This window comes from Coregonus clupeaformis, chromosome 29 (assembly GCF_020615455.1).
Source record: "Coregonus clupeaformis isolate EN_2021a chromosome 29, ASM2061545v1, whole genome shotgun sequence".
Lineage (NCBI taxonomy): Eukaryota > Metazoa > Chordata > Actinopteri > Salmoniformes > Salmonidae > Coregonus > Coregonus clupeaformis.
Window position 1 is genome coordinate 33,316,088 of NC_059220.1, and position 13,633 is coordinate 33,329,720.

Below are 13,633 nucleotides of genomic sequence, written 5' to 3' on the forward strand. Positions count from 1 at the left end.
TATGTATTTAGATCTTCTTCAATTACTTTTTCGTGAGCGTGCTGAGGAGTATTTATGTCTGTAATAAAGGCCTTTTGTGTGGAAAAACTCATTCTGATTGGCTGGGCCTGGCTCCCCAGTGGGTGGGCCTGGCTGCCAAGTGGGTGGGCCTATGCCCTACAAGGCCCACCCATGGCTGCACCGCTGCCCAGTCGTGAAATCCATGAAAATGGGCCTAATGAATATATTTCAATTGACTGATTTCCTTATATGAACTGTAACTCAGTAAAATCTTTGAAATTGTTGCATTTTGAGTTAATATTTTTGTAGCCTTCCTGTATTTTGTTTCAATCCAAGCAAATTCTGCCTAGTGGCGGGCACTGTTGAGTTATGGCTGCATTATATGTATATATTTTTTACTGTTCAGCTAACCATCCTACAATCTCATAAGAAATGACTAAGGTGGTGTTTTTGGTGTAACAGTGACATTATACTATGCTATTATATTTGGTTATGTAGAATACTAATGAATCATTATGTTATTTTTCAAGACATTGATTCAGCTTTGACCTAACTTTACTAAACAAGCATCATTGTGAGAAGTGGCTGAGCAACCCTCTGGTGAGCTCCAGCAGCACTACACCCCTACTTCCGCTGCACAGAACTAGCTCATTGAAGCGCATGTAGCCAACTCTTTTACCTCACAAACAATTTGGTGATGCAGAAATGAGAGACCACATGTATGGCTGTTTTTATGAAAATCTGGGAATATTTGGCCAAGGAAACATTTCTGGTTGGTCTCAGGGAATGTAAAACAGTTAGGAAGGGAGACTTTTAAAATGGGATTGAGTGAAGTAGCAGCAAATATGTTGAATGAGCAACTAATGAACATGGAGTGCCTCACAAATGTAGGGTATGTAGGGGTCAGCTATGTTTCCGGTTGTGAAATGTCTGATGTACACTCGTATTCTACCATCTGTGTCTCGGATGTAGCGGTATTTGTCAACAATAACAACAGCAACGACCCTACACAAGGTGTCTAAGAGAGGGCTGGGCCTAAATTATGCATGAGCCCTGATGAATAATGTAGTAACTCCAAACAGTAGTCCAAAGAGGGCCGTGCTGGCCCTTTACCTTTCTGTCTCACTGGGGCAGATGTACTGTTCAGCAGTCCCAAGCTACAGGCTACAACCACATTGCGATGCATGAACACGGATTAAATCGAATATGACATCCATCATTGTCGTTTTTTGTCCGTCAAAAGTACAACTGTCGGTGGCTTTAAACTCGCACTTCCCACTGCTTTCCCCATCTACCTCTTCTCATCACCACCCTCATCTCTCCCTTTCACCCCCATCTTCCTCTCTTTCTCTACCTCTTCCTTCTCTACCGTCCTGTAGGCAATTATATTTGTGTGAGTGTGTGTGTGTGTGTGTGTGTGTGTGTGTGTGTGTGTGTGTGTGTGTGTGTGCGTGTGTGTGCATGGGCTTGTGGGTCCCTGAAATCCCCAAAAGTCCCCACAAGAATAGTTGGGGACATTTCCCAGATCCCCATGAAGACAAATGCTGTTTTAGGCTTAGGGGTTAGGTTTAGGGTTAGGGTTGCAATTAGGGTTAGGTTTAGAATTTGGGTTAGGGGTTAGGTTTAGGAGTTAGGGTTAGGGGTTAAGGTTAGGGTTAGGTTTAGGGTTAGGGGTTAGGGAAAATAGGATTTTGTATAGAAATAAATGTTTGGCTCCCACAAGGATAGCAACAAATATGCCGTGTGTGTCTGTATGTCTATGTGTGTGTGTGTGTGTGTGTGACTCACATTGTGTCCCTCTGTATGGCGCTCTGGCGGACAGGCACAGCGGTAGGGAGTCACACTGGTGTCACAGTGATCAGCATGGCCATGACACTCACACCTAGAGAGACAGAGAGACAGAGAGAGAGAGACAGAGAGACAGAGAGAGAGAGAGAGAGAGAGAGAGAGAGAGAGAGAGAGAGAGAGAGAGAGAGAGAGAGAGAGAGAGAGAGAGAGAGAGAGAGAGAGAGAGAGAGAGAGAGAGAGAGAGAGAGAGAGAGAGAGAGAGAGAGAGAGAGAGAGAGAGAGAGAGAGAGAGAGAGAGAGAGAGAGAGAGAGAGAGAGAGAGAGAGAGAGAGAGAGAGAGAGAGAGAGAGAAAGCAGAATTAGGCTGATCCCCACTAATTATCAAAATCCAGAAAAAAGCCGTTAAATTCTACAACCACTTAAAAGGAATTTCCAAACCTTCAATAACAAAGCCATCTTTTACAGAGAGATTTACCTAGAGAATAGTCCCCTAAGCAAGCTGGTCCTGGGGCTCTGTTCACAAACACAAACAGACCGCACAGAGCCCTAGGTCAGCAACAGCAACACAATTAGACCTAACCAAATCATGAGAAAACAAAAAGATAATTACTTGACACATTGGAAAGAATTTACCAAAAAACAGAGCAAACTGGAATGCCATTTGGCCCTAAACAGAGAGTACAATTAGGCCCTAAACAGAGAGTACACAGTGGCAGTGTCACGAACAGAAGAGGACCCAAGAGCGCAAGTTCAAATTCAGAGTTCTTTATTCAAGGTTACAGGCGGGAAGAGGAGTCCCAGGGGTGTCAGGGGTCTTTCAGGGTCCTCCTGTGGGTACCTGTGCTCCGGGGGTCACCAAATGTCCGGGGGTGTCCAGTCCAAGTGCTTAGTGTGTGTGTTCCCCAGTGATGGAGCGGCGTATCGGGCTGAGGGTGGTGAAACGTCTGGGCACGCTCATCTGGTGGTCGGAGACCTGGGGGAACACACACACACAACAGCAATATGAATGGCAGGCAGAAGAACAGATCAGGGCTGGGCAAATATCGTGGTGAGAGACAGAAGGCAGAAACGAGTTACCGGAGGGGCTGAAGATCGGAGAGTAGTCGAGGTCCAGAAGGCAGGTTGGGATAGACGGGGCAGTAGAACAAGGAGGCAGTCAAGAAAGGATCGGTATCACAAACAGGAGTCAGAGCGCAGACAGGCAGGTTACTGGTCCGGGTTTGAAGACGATCTGACAGGGCTTGGCTGAAAACCAGGGCTTGATATACTGGGAGAGGTAGTGGGGAAATGCAGTTCAGCTGGCAGAGTAATTAGAACAGAGTGAGGCAAGGTGAGGATGGTGAGTGGGAAATGCAGTGCAGCTGGCCAGGTAACAAGAGCAGAGCAGGGCAGGTGGAGCTAGTTAGGCTGAGTAGAGAGAGGGAGGTGAGCAGAGTGGAAGATAATTGAATGCAATTAATGTTGCTACCAGGGAGAGAGAGTGCTCATGACAGGACCCCCCCTCCAAGGGACGGCCCCAGAAGTCCCAAGAACAACATCATGCCGGGAGGGTGGAGGGGAGCAGGCGGCGGGTCAGAACTCCTCCGAGCGGTCCGAGTGAATCTCCTCATCCTCAGAAGGAGCTGGAGGGTCACGGTCGGGAGACAGGACAGGCACTGAGACAGGAGCAGGGCGGGCCGGACGGCTAGGAACCCCTCTTGGACGGCCCCTACGGATTGCAGGCTGATCAGGATGTAGTCGGTGGAAGTCAGTGATAAGGGTCCGGTCCACTATCCTCCTGGCCGGATCCAGGTCCTCTCCTCTGGACCATATCCCTCCCAATCAACGAGGTACTGGAGACCCCTACCCCTTCGCCTAGAGCGGAGCAGCCGCCGGACGGTGAAGACAGGACCGCCATCTACGAGGCGCGGAGGAGGTGGCGCCGGAGCTGCAGGGACCAGGGGACTTTCATGGACCGGCTTGACCTTGGAGACGTGGAAGGTGGGGTGGACCCGCATGGAAGCGGGCAACTGAAGTCGGACCGCCGTTGGACTGATGACTTTCTGCACAGGAAAAGGACCAATGAAGCGAGGGGCCAGCTTTCGTGATACAACCCGCAGCGGCAGATCCCGGGCAGACAGCCAGACCTTCTGACCAACCCGGTAAGTAGGTGCTAGGGTCCTCCGTCGGTTGGCACCGACGGCGTAGCTGGTTCCAGACTTCAGGAGCACAGTGCGAGCCTGGGCCCGGCAGTGCGGCGGCAGCGGCGGGCATACGCAAGAGCAGACGGACAGGTGGCATCCGCCTCCTGGCTGGCAAACAGTGGAGGTTGATACCCGTAGACACACTGAAAGGGGGAGAGCCCGGGTGGAGGAACTGGTGAGTGAATTATGGGCATATTCCACCCAGAGCAGGTGTTGAGCCCAGGCCCGGGGATTTTGGGAAGCCACACACCTCAGTGCCTTCTCCAGCTCCTGGTTCATGCGTTCAGTCTGGCCGTTTGACTGCGGGTGGAATCCAGACGATAGGCTGGCGGTGGCCCTCAAGGAGATGACAGAACTCCTTCCAAAAGGTTGCTGAGAATTGCGGGCCCCGGTCTGACACTATATCCTGGGGTAGGCCATGGATACGAAACACATGTTCCAGGACCACCTGGGAGGTCTCTTTAGCAGAGGGTAGTTTGGGAAGGGGGCACGAAGTGGGTCATCTTACTAAAGCGGTCAACAATGGTAAGGATGACTGTGTGTCCGTCAGAGGGCGGAAGGCCCGTAACAAAGTCCAGTGAAACGTGGGACCAGGGCCTCTTGGGTATGAGTAGGGGTTGCAGCAACCCAGCAGGAGGCTGGTTGGGAGTCTTGTTTCGGTTACAAGTGGGACAAGCTCGGATGAATTCTCGGACATCCCGTCTCATCCCCCGCCACCAGAACCGCTAGCGGACCAGATGAAGGGTGCGAGTGATGCCGGGATGACAGGCCAGACGGGATTCGTAGTCCCCACTGAATCACAGGTGACCTGAGATTTGCTGGAACAAACAGACGGTTGGGGGCGCTGGTGCTTGGACCTGGCTGGTCCCGAAGAGCCTCCATGACCTGCTTCTCGATCTCCCAGGTGAGGGCCGCTACGACCAAGTGGCTGGGAAGAATGGGAGCTGTCATGGCGGTGGTCTCGTCCTTCTGAAACATCCGGGAAAGAGCATCAGGTTTGATGTTGCGAGATCCCGGCGGTAGGAGAGCGTGAAATTGAAGCGCGTAAAGAACAGAGACCACCGCTGTTGACGGAGTTCAGCCTCCTGGCTGTTTGGATATACTCCAGGTTCTTGTGGTCTGTCCACACTACGAATGGTTCCTTTGACCCCTCTAACCAGTGCCGCCATTCTTCAAGGGCGAGCTTGACAGCCAACAGCTCGCGGTTCCCAATGTCGTAGTTGCATTCGGCAGGGGTTAGCCGACGGGAGTAGAAGGCACAGGGGTGCATCTTGCCATCCTCAGCTGCTCTTTGAGAAAGCACTGCACCCACTCCCACGTCCGAAGCATCTACCTCCACCACAAACTGCCTTGCTGCATCTGGCATCTGGAGGATGGGAGCAGAAGTGAAACATGTCTTGAGGATATTGAAGGCCTTATCAGCAGCTGATGTCCATTGGTACGGTTGTTTAGTGCTGGTTAGCGCCGTGAGGGGTGCAGCCACTGTGCTATAGTTTCTGATGAATCTCCTATAAAAAGTTGGCAAAGCCCAGGAACTGTTGCAACTTCTTCCGAGACTCAGGAACTGGCCAGGAAGTGACAGCCGACACCTTCGTGAGATCCATCTGAATGCTGCCCTCGGTCACCACATACCCCAGGAATGAAACGGTCTTGGCATGGAACTCGCACTTCTCTGCCTTCACGAAAAGAGAGTTCTCCAGCAGGCGGCGCAGGACCAACCGGACGTGGTGCGTGTGTTCTGACAGAGTCTTTGAGAATATTAAAATATCGTCAAGGTACACAAATACGAACGTATTTAGCATGTCCCTGAGGATATCATTCACTAGGGCTTGAAAAACTGCTGGGGCATTGGTGAGGCCGAAGGGCATGACGAGATATTCATAGTGGCCGGTTGGTGTGTTGAACGCTGTCTTCCATTCGTCTCCCTCCCTCATCCGCACCAGATGGTAGGCATTGCGAAGGTCCAGCTTAGTGAATACAGTGGCTCCCTGCAGCAGTTCGAAGGCAGACGAAAGTAAGGGCAGTGGGTAGCGATTCTTAACCGTGATGTCGTTTCAGACCCCGGTAATCTATGCATGGACGAAGAGAACCGTCCTTCTTGCCGACAAAGAAGAATCCCGCTCCTGCGGAGGGGAAGACGACGGTCTAATTATCCCGGGAGGCAAGAGAGTCATTAATGTAGTCCTCCATGGCCTTTCTTTCCGGGGCTGACAGTGAATACAGACGACCCTTGGGAGGTGCTGTGCCAGGCAGGAGATCAATCGCGCAGTCATAGGGTCTGTGTGGGGGTAGAGATGTCGCCTTGGATTTGTTGAACACCTCTTTCAGGCTGTGGTAACAGGCCGGAACATTGGATATGTCGGAGGTAGCGCTAGATCCTTCCCGGTGAACGGGCAGGGTGGCCCCCTTAAACAGGTCTGGTGACAACTCCTTCCCCACTCACGGACTGTTCCTGTCTCCCAGTCGATGTGGGGGTTGTGCTGACGGAGCCACGGGTATCCAAGAATGAGTGGTTGGCCAGGTGAGTGTAGGAGGTGAAACTGGATGGACTCCTGGTGGTTTCCTGACAGCAGGATTGTCACAGGGGCGGAGATATGAGTGACAGTGCCAAGATGATGCCCATCCAGGGCTCGTGCAGGAATGGGTTGTGTCAGTTGATGATGGTTCACGCCCAGTTGCTGTGCAAGCTCAGGGTCCATGATGTTTGCTTCGGCTCCGGAATCCACAAGGGCGCGCCAATGTATGAGTCTTGTCAGAAAGCTGAAGGCGGAGATGAAGCAGGGTCTTTCGGATGGAGGGAGACTGAAGGCTTGTTGAGCTCACCCGGATCTCCCCCTACACCTGGTGAGCTGCGGCTTTTGGCCGGACAAGTAGCGACACGGTGATTCTCGCCACCACAGTAGAGGCAAAGGTTGGAGCTTAGACGGCGCCGACGCTCCTCGGGAGTCAGAGAGGCACGGCCAATCTCCATGGGCTCAGGCTGATTGAGTTGGCTATGGGACTTGACAGGCAGGGGCTGGACAGAAGCGGTATCGACCCGAGTACGGATGGCAGGTTGACTGAGACGGCCCTTCTCCCTCCTCCGGGTCTGTATACGGCGGTCAATGCGAACGGCAAGGTCAATGGCGGCATCAAGCGTTGAGGGCGGGTCATGGGAAACAAGCTCGTCCTTGATATAGTCCGCCAGGCTATGGAGGAAGGCTTGCACCAGTGCCTCTGGGTTAAACGAGCTTTGACTGGCCAGGGTACGAAAGTCAATGGAGAAGTCTGCCACTGTCCGATTGCCCTGACGGATGGTGAGCAGAGCTTGTGACGCCTCGGCTGTTGGCGAGCCTAGGTCAAAGACCTTTAACATCTCCTCCTCAAAGGCACTGAAGGAGGCACAGGCTGGGGTTTGCCGGTCGAATTCCGCCGTTCCCCCACAACCGAGCTCGACCGGGTGAGATGTGTGATGACATACCCCACCTTGGCTCCCTCTGTTGAGAAAGTCCTGGGCTGTAGTGCAAACTGGATTCGGCAGCTGCTCAAGAATGGTCTTACTTGCTTCTGGTTGCCATCAAAACGTTCCGGTTCCCAATCCTTGGTTCAGGAGCGTGGGGATCTGGTGGCAGCACTGCCGGGCCTGCAGCATTGGGACCTCCAGCGGAGGGATGAAGGAGTATCGGTGGTACAGGAACAAAAGGACCAGGGGGGTGCAGGTGGAGTAGCCGGGCTTGAGAGTAGTTGCAGGGCTTGGGCTAGCTGTTGTTGCTGCAGTTGGAACTGTTGTTGCTGCTGGTTGAATAGCTGGAGAAGGGAAGCGATGTCGCCAGCCATCCGATTTATGTCTCCCTCAGAGCGTTCCAGTCGCTGTAGGGCAGTCCTCTCTGGCTCTTCCTCCATCGTGGTCAGGGAGTGCGCTGGGTCCATGATGGTCAGATCGTTCTGTCACGAACAGAAGAGGACCCAAGAGCGCAAGTTCAAATTCAGAGTTCTTTATTCAAGGTTACAGGCGGGAAGAGGAGTCCCAGGGGTGTCAGGGGTCTTTCAGGGTCCTCCTGTGGGTACCTGTGCTCCGGGGGTCACCAAATGTCCGGGGGTGTCCAGTCCAAGTGCTTAGTGTGTGTGTTCCCAGTGATGGAGCGGCGATCGGGCTGAGGTGGTGAAACGTCTGGGCACGCTCATCTGGTGGTCGGAGACCTGGGGGAACACACACACACAACAGCAATATGAATGGCAGGCAGAAGAACAGATCAGGGCTGGGCAAATATCGTGGTGAGAGACAGAAGGCAGAAACGAGTTACCGGAGGGGCTGAAGATCGGAGAGTAGTCGAGGTCCAGAAGGCAGGTTGGGATAGACGGGGCAGTAGAACAAGGAGGCAGTCAAGAAAGGATCGGTATCACAAACAGGAGTCAGAGCGCAGACAGGCAGGTTACTGGTCCGGGTTTGAAGACGATCTGACAGGGCTTGGCTGAAAACCAGGGCTTGATATACTGGGAGAGGTAGTGGGGAAATGCAGTTCAGCTGGCAGAGTAATTAGAACAGAGTGAGGCAAGGTGAGGATGGTGAGTGGGAAATGCAGTGCAGCTGGCCAGGTAACAAGAGCAGAGCAGGGCAGGTGGAGCTAGTTAGGCTGAGTAGAGAGAGGGAGGTGAGCAGAGTGGAAGATAATTGAATGCAATTAATGTTGCTACCAGGGAGAGAGAGTGCTCATGACAGGCAGAATACTTAACCACTGGGACTGACCCAAAATTAAGGAAAGCTTTGACTATGTACAGACTCAGTGAGCATAGCCTTACTATTGAGAGAGGCCGCCGTAGGCAGACCTGGCTCTCAAGAGAAGACAGGTTATGTGCACACAGCCCACAAAATTAGGTGGAAACTGAGCTACACTTCCTAACCTCCTGTCAAATGTTTGACCATATTAGAGACACATCTTTTTCTCAGATTACACAGACCCACAAAGAATCTGAAAACAAATCCAGTTTTGATCAACTTTATCTATTGGGTGAAATACCACAGTGTGCCATCACAGCAGCAATATTTGTGACCTGTTGCCACAAGAAAAGGGCAACCAGTGAAGAACAAACACCATTGTAAATACAACCCATATTTATGTTTATTTATTTTCCCCTTTGTACGTTAACTATTTGCACATCGTTATAACACCGTACGTAGCCATAATATGACATTTTCAATGTCTCTATTCCTTTCAAAATGTTGTGAGTATAATGTTTACTGTTCACTTTTGACTGTTTATTTCACTTTTGTTTATTATCTATTTCACTTGCTTTGGAAATGTAAACATATGTTTCCCATGCCAATAAAGCCCTTTTAATTGAATTGAGAGAGAGAGAGAGACAGACAGACAGAGACAGAATGAGGAACTATAATTCGCAATGGATGTTAAAAAACAGACTTAGTTGACTTGTGTGAGGCAAAGAAAAAACTGTGTGGTGTACATGGTGAGGTAAGACAATCAGAAATAAGACATTGCCAAATGGGCACTTTCCTACATATGCATGCATTCTGGAGAGAGACACACCATATCTTCGCCACACCCCCTCACCTTCTTCTTGATGTAACATTTTAAATTATACTCAAAACACATTATCTTCACAGATATTTTACACGCTTTTCACTGAAAGCTGCAACTCCATCAGATATACCCATTGCCACACGCACTACCCAAATCGCGGGCTTCCCAAACACACTTCTGATTTGAAACAATCCACAGCAAATGATCCTCTGTGGCTAGACAGGAGTAATGATATAATGTTGGAGTAACAGACATTTACTTTAGGGCAATCCAACATCCTAACAGTGCACTGTGCATCGGCCAACATTACTTTCCAATTCGCAAGAGGCTGAAACCAGAGATCTGTAGGCCTATATAATGACGAGACGCTGAAGACTCCACCCTAACAATGGGAGTATTTGTCCCAAAGGCTGCAAGGCAGGCGACAAGCTTAGGTCTGCATATTCCCATATAAACGCATTTGGCTTATACGTGACAGATTTTGGCGAGAGTGAGCCCTCTCGCTTCGCCTCTTCCTCTCTGCTGAAACTATATCACCGGAGAAAGCATCCGAGCGAGCGAAACAGTGCCCCTCTATACTTAGCTCATGTATCTGATGCTTCTCTGGCCAGAAATAGTATGACATGCCATACTCTTTTGGTCCAGACAGAATCAGATACATGGTCTACACATACGGAGACAGAGGGGCGCTGTTTCGCTCGCTCGGATGCTTTAACTGAGATTGATGCATATTTTTGTTGGCGCGCGTCTCGGTCAAATAAATGATCAATATTTCAATATTTTATTTAGACGGGCAAGGAGGCCTAAGGCCTGACAATAACGCCGGCCATGTGTAGGTCTGATATCTGATTGGAGGTTAACTTTACAGTAATACTATTGGTCAACAACTCAGATTTTTAATCCAAACAACTCAGATGCTTATAAAAGGGTCTAAGATTCATTGTTCTTGCTCTTATTTGTTCCTGACCTGCTGTAGTGACATACTCTTTCTTTCTTTCTTTCTTTCTCTCTCCAGCCCATGGACTTTTGGGGCATGGCCTTTCAGGCTATGGTCTCTCTCTCTCTCTCTCTCTCTCTCTCTCTCTCTCTCTCTCTCTCTCTCTCTCTCTCTCTCTCTCTCTCTCTCTCTCTCTCTCTCTCTCTCTCTCTCTCTCTCTCTCTCTCTCTCTCTCTCTCTCTCTCTCTCTCTCTCTCTCTCTCTCTCTGACCATGCAAAGAATAATGCCTTGTAATGCTTGTTAATGCTTTGTAACTTTAGTTGATGCCTTGTATGTGAATCCATTCATTTTACAAAGTTATTAAATACACTATTTAGAATTCCCTTCTCAGACATTTCTTCATTGCCTATTACTGTAATTCAACCACAGTCTCCTTGCATATTCCTATTTATCCTATGGAGTCAGATAAAGATAATTAATTTAATGAGCTAATTGCTTAGTCTTATTATGAGTCCCATGTGATGTGTATTTAATATACTGCATATTCACATATCAAATATTACTTTCCACTACAGCAGTTTAACCAAGTATGATTCCAGCTTTAAGAACATAGGTGTAGATGCAATGCATTGTGTTCTGTATCATATGAAATGGATGTGGCACTTTCACATGCAGAATCATTATACTGTTTGCTACTCATCATACATGATATGGGAAGAGTTATTGTCAAATAACTGAATTTCATTTCAAAGCAACACCCTCTGATAGGCAACTCATTGTTCAATCTCTCTCTCTCTCTCTCTCTCTCTCTCTCTCTCTCTCTCTCTCTCTCTCTCTCTCTCTCTCTCTCTCTCTCTCTCTCTCTCTCTCTCTCTCTCTCTCTCTCTCTCTCTCTCTCTCTCTCTCTCTCTCTCTCTCTCTCTCTCTCTCTCTCTCTCTCTCTCTCTCTCTCTCTCTCTCTCTCCCTCTCTCTCTCTCTCTCTCTCTCTCTCTCTCTCTCTCTCTCTCTCTCTCTCTCTCTCTCTCTCTCTCTCTCTGTCTCTCGCTCTCCTTCTCTCTCTCTCTCTTGCTCTCCCTCTCTCTATTAGGATGTCCCATTCAACATTTATAAATGCCACTGGAAATATCAGGCTCCTGTTGTAATGTACGACATCCAACCTGACATGTCTCAATCTCTCTCACACACACACACACACACACAAACACACACACACACACACACACACACACACACACACACACACACACACACACGCTGCAGGTCACTGCGTTAATTATTCATCCACACGTTCAGATGCTGTCTCTTTCCTCCCCTCTCTCTTCCCTTCTTCGTCTCAAGGTATTGAGTGTAATCTCATCTGAATAGAGAGGTGCTTAAAAGCATCAACTACCCACTCTCCCAGCCCCCAGACAAGAACCCAAGTCCCCCACTCCAAAAACAATAATAGGCTAATCTCCACAAACAGCACTAACATATAGCTAACTTATATAGTTGCATACAGCAACTCCACGCTGCAAAATGCTTGGAAAGTGGAGACATCATAGAACATCAAAAAGTAAACATTGCTGGAGAGACTTTGCCGTTTTGGAAACACTGTCGCGTTTGCTAGCAAAGGGATTTGCGGTGGCTAATTAACGGTAAATAAGTGAATTTTTTCGCCTCACAGTTAGCCAAGATGCTTGGCTAGCCAGCTAACATTGTTACAGTAGATTCGCCGAGACAATAATAACCTGTATCCAAAATGACAGGTGTCCCGTTTGGCCATTGTGATGCACATCCATGTGTATCCACTTTCTGTGTGTATAGAAGGACCAAACTACAGTAGAGTCTGATGTGTAGTTCTCCCAGACAATGAACAGACATGTTTACTGGCCTCGTTGTCTCCTCAACAGTACTGTCTACACACCTCTGAGAAACAGAGAGAGAGAGATATAGAGAGAGGCTAGTGTGTGGGTTGGGATGCCTCTGAAGAAATGAGTGGAGCAATGATGAGATTTGAGCATGTCTAAATCTTCTTCCCTCTTCACTGTAACCTGCCCTTAATTAAAGAAGCTTATTTCACTCTGAAAGAGAGAGAGGGAGAGAGAAGAGAGCGAAAGAGGGCAAGAGAGATAAAGAGGAGAGAGAGAGAGAGAGAGAGAGAGAGAGAGAGAGAGAGAGAGAGAGAGAGAGAGAGAGAGAGAGAGAGAGAGAGAGAGAGAGAGAGAGAGAGAGAGAGAGAGAGAGAGAGAGAGAGAGAGAGAGAGAGAGAGAGAGAGAGAGAGAGAGAGAGAGAGAGAGAGAGAGGGAGGAGAGGAGAAAGAAAGAAAGAAAGAAAGAAAGAAAGAAAGAAAGAAAGAAAGAAAGAAAGAAAGAAAGAAAGAAAGAAAGAAAGAAAGAAAGAAAGAAAGAAAGAAAGAAAGAAAGAAAGAAAGAAAGAAAGAGAAAGAGGGTGAGAGTGAGAGAGCGAGAGAGAGAGAAGAGGAGAGCGAGAGAGAGAGAGAGAGAGAGAGAGAGAGAGAGAGAGAGAGAGAGAGAGAGAGAGAGATAGGAAATGACATTACTGCCTTCTTTATAATGAGATAATTAGCATAGTCATAAGACTGGAGGGTGTTTAATGAAGAGATGTATACAGGACTATAACTAGAAGACTGCCTCTGGAGAGACAGAAAACACTAAACCCTGACTAAAGAGATGGAGAGAAGGAGGGATGGAGGGCAGAAGAGGAGAGAAAAGAAAAGCGCAACACAAATTGAGTGCCTGTAGCAGCCCGCAGTAGGAGGAATACATTAGAAGACTGAATTACTTTTCCCTGACAGCCTACAATACACTGCTGTCTACCGGCTCACACTAGACGGACAGTGTGTGTATGTGTGTCTGTGTGCATTTGTGTGTGTGTGTGTTTGTGTGTACGTGTGTGTGTGTGTGAAAGAGGACCTGACCTGTGCTAATGTGGACTCATTCAGAGGGGCTGATAACACACTAATATAACACAGGCATCTGAAGGGAAGGCATGCCCAGGGTCCTTATATTCAACCCACTGACCTCTGACTTCTAGCCCTTCCAGGGACGGCCACATGAAACTGTCATGGCAGCCTGGTCATTTTCTCATCACTGGACATCATTCCAACACACACACACACAACCACACACACACACACACACACACACACACACACACACACACACACACACACACACACACCCTTGTCCACAAACACCCTC

General features: G+C 49.0%; 1 pseudogene; it reads right to left on the reverse strand.

Annotated features, from left to right (window-relative positions):
* Positions 1-13,633, reverse strand: part of LOC121544484 — a 244,163-nt pseudogene that overhangs the window by 178,673 nt on the left and 51,857 nt on the right.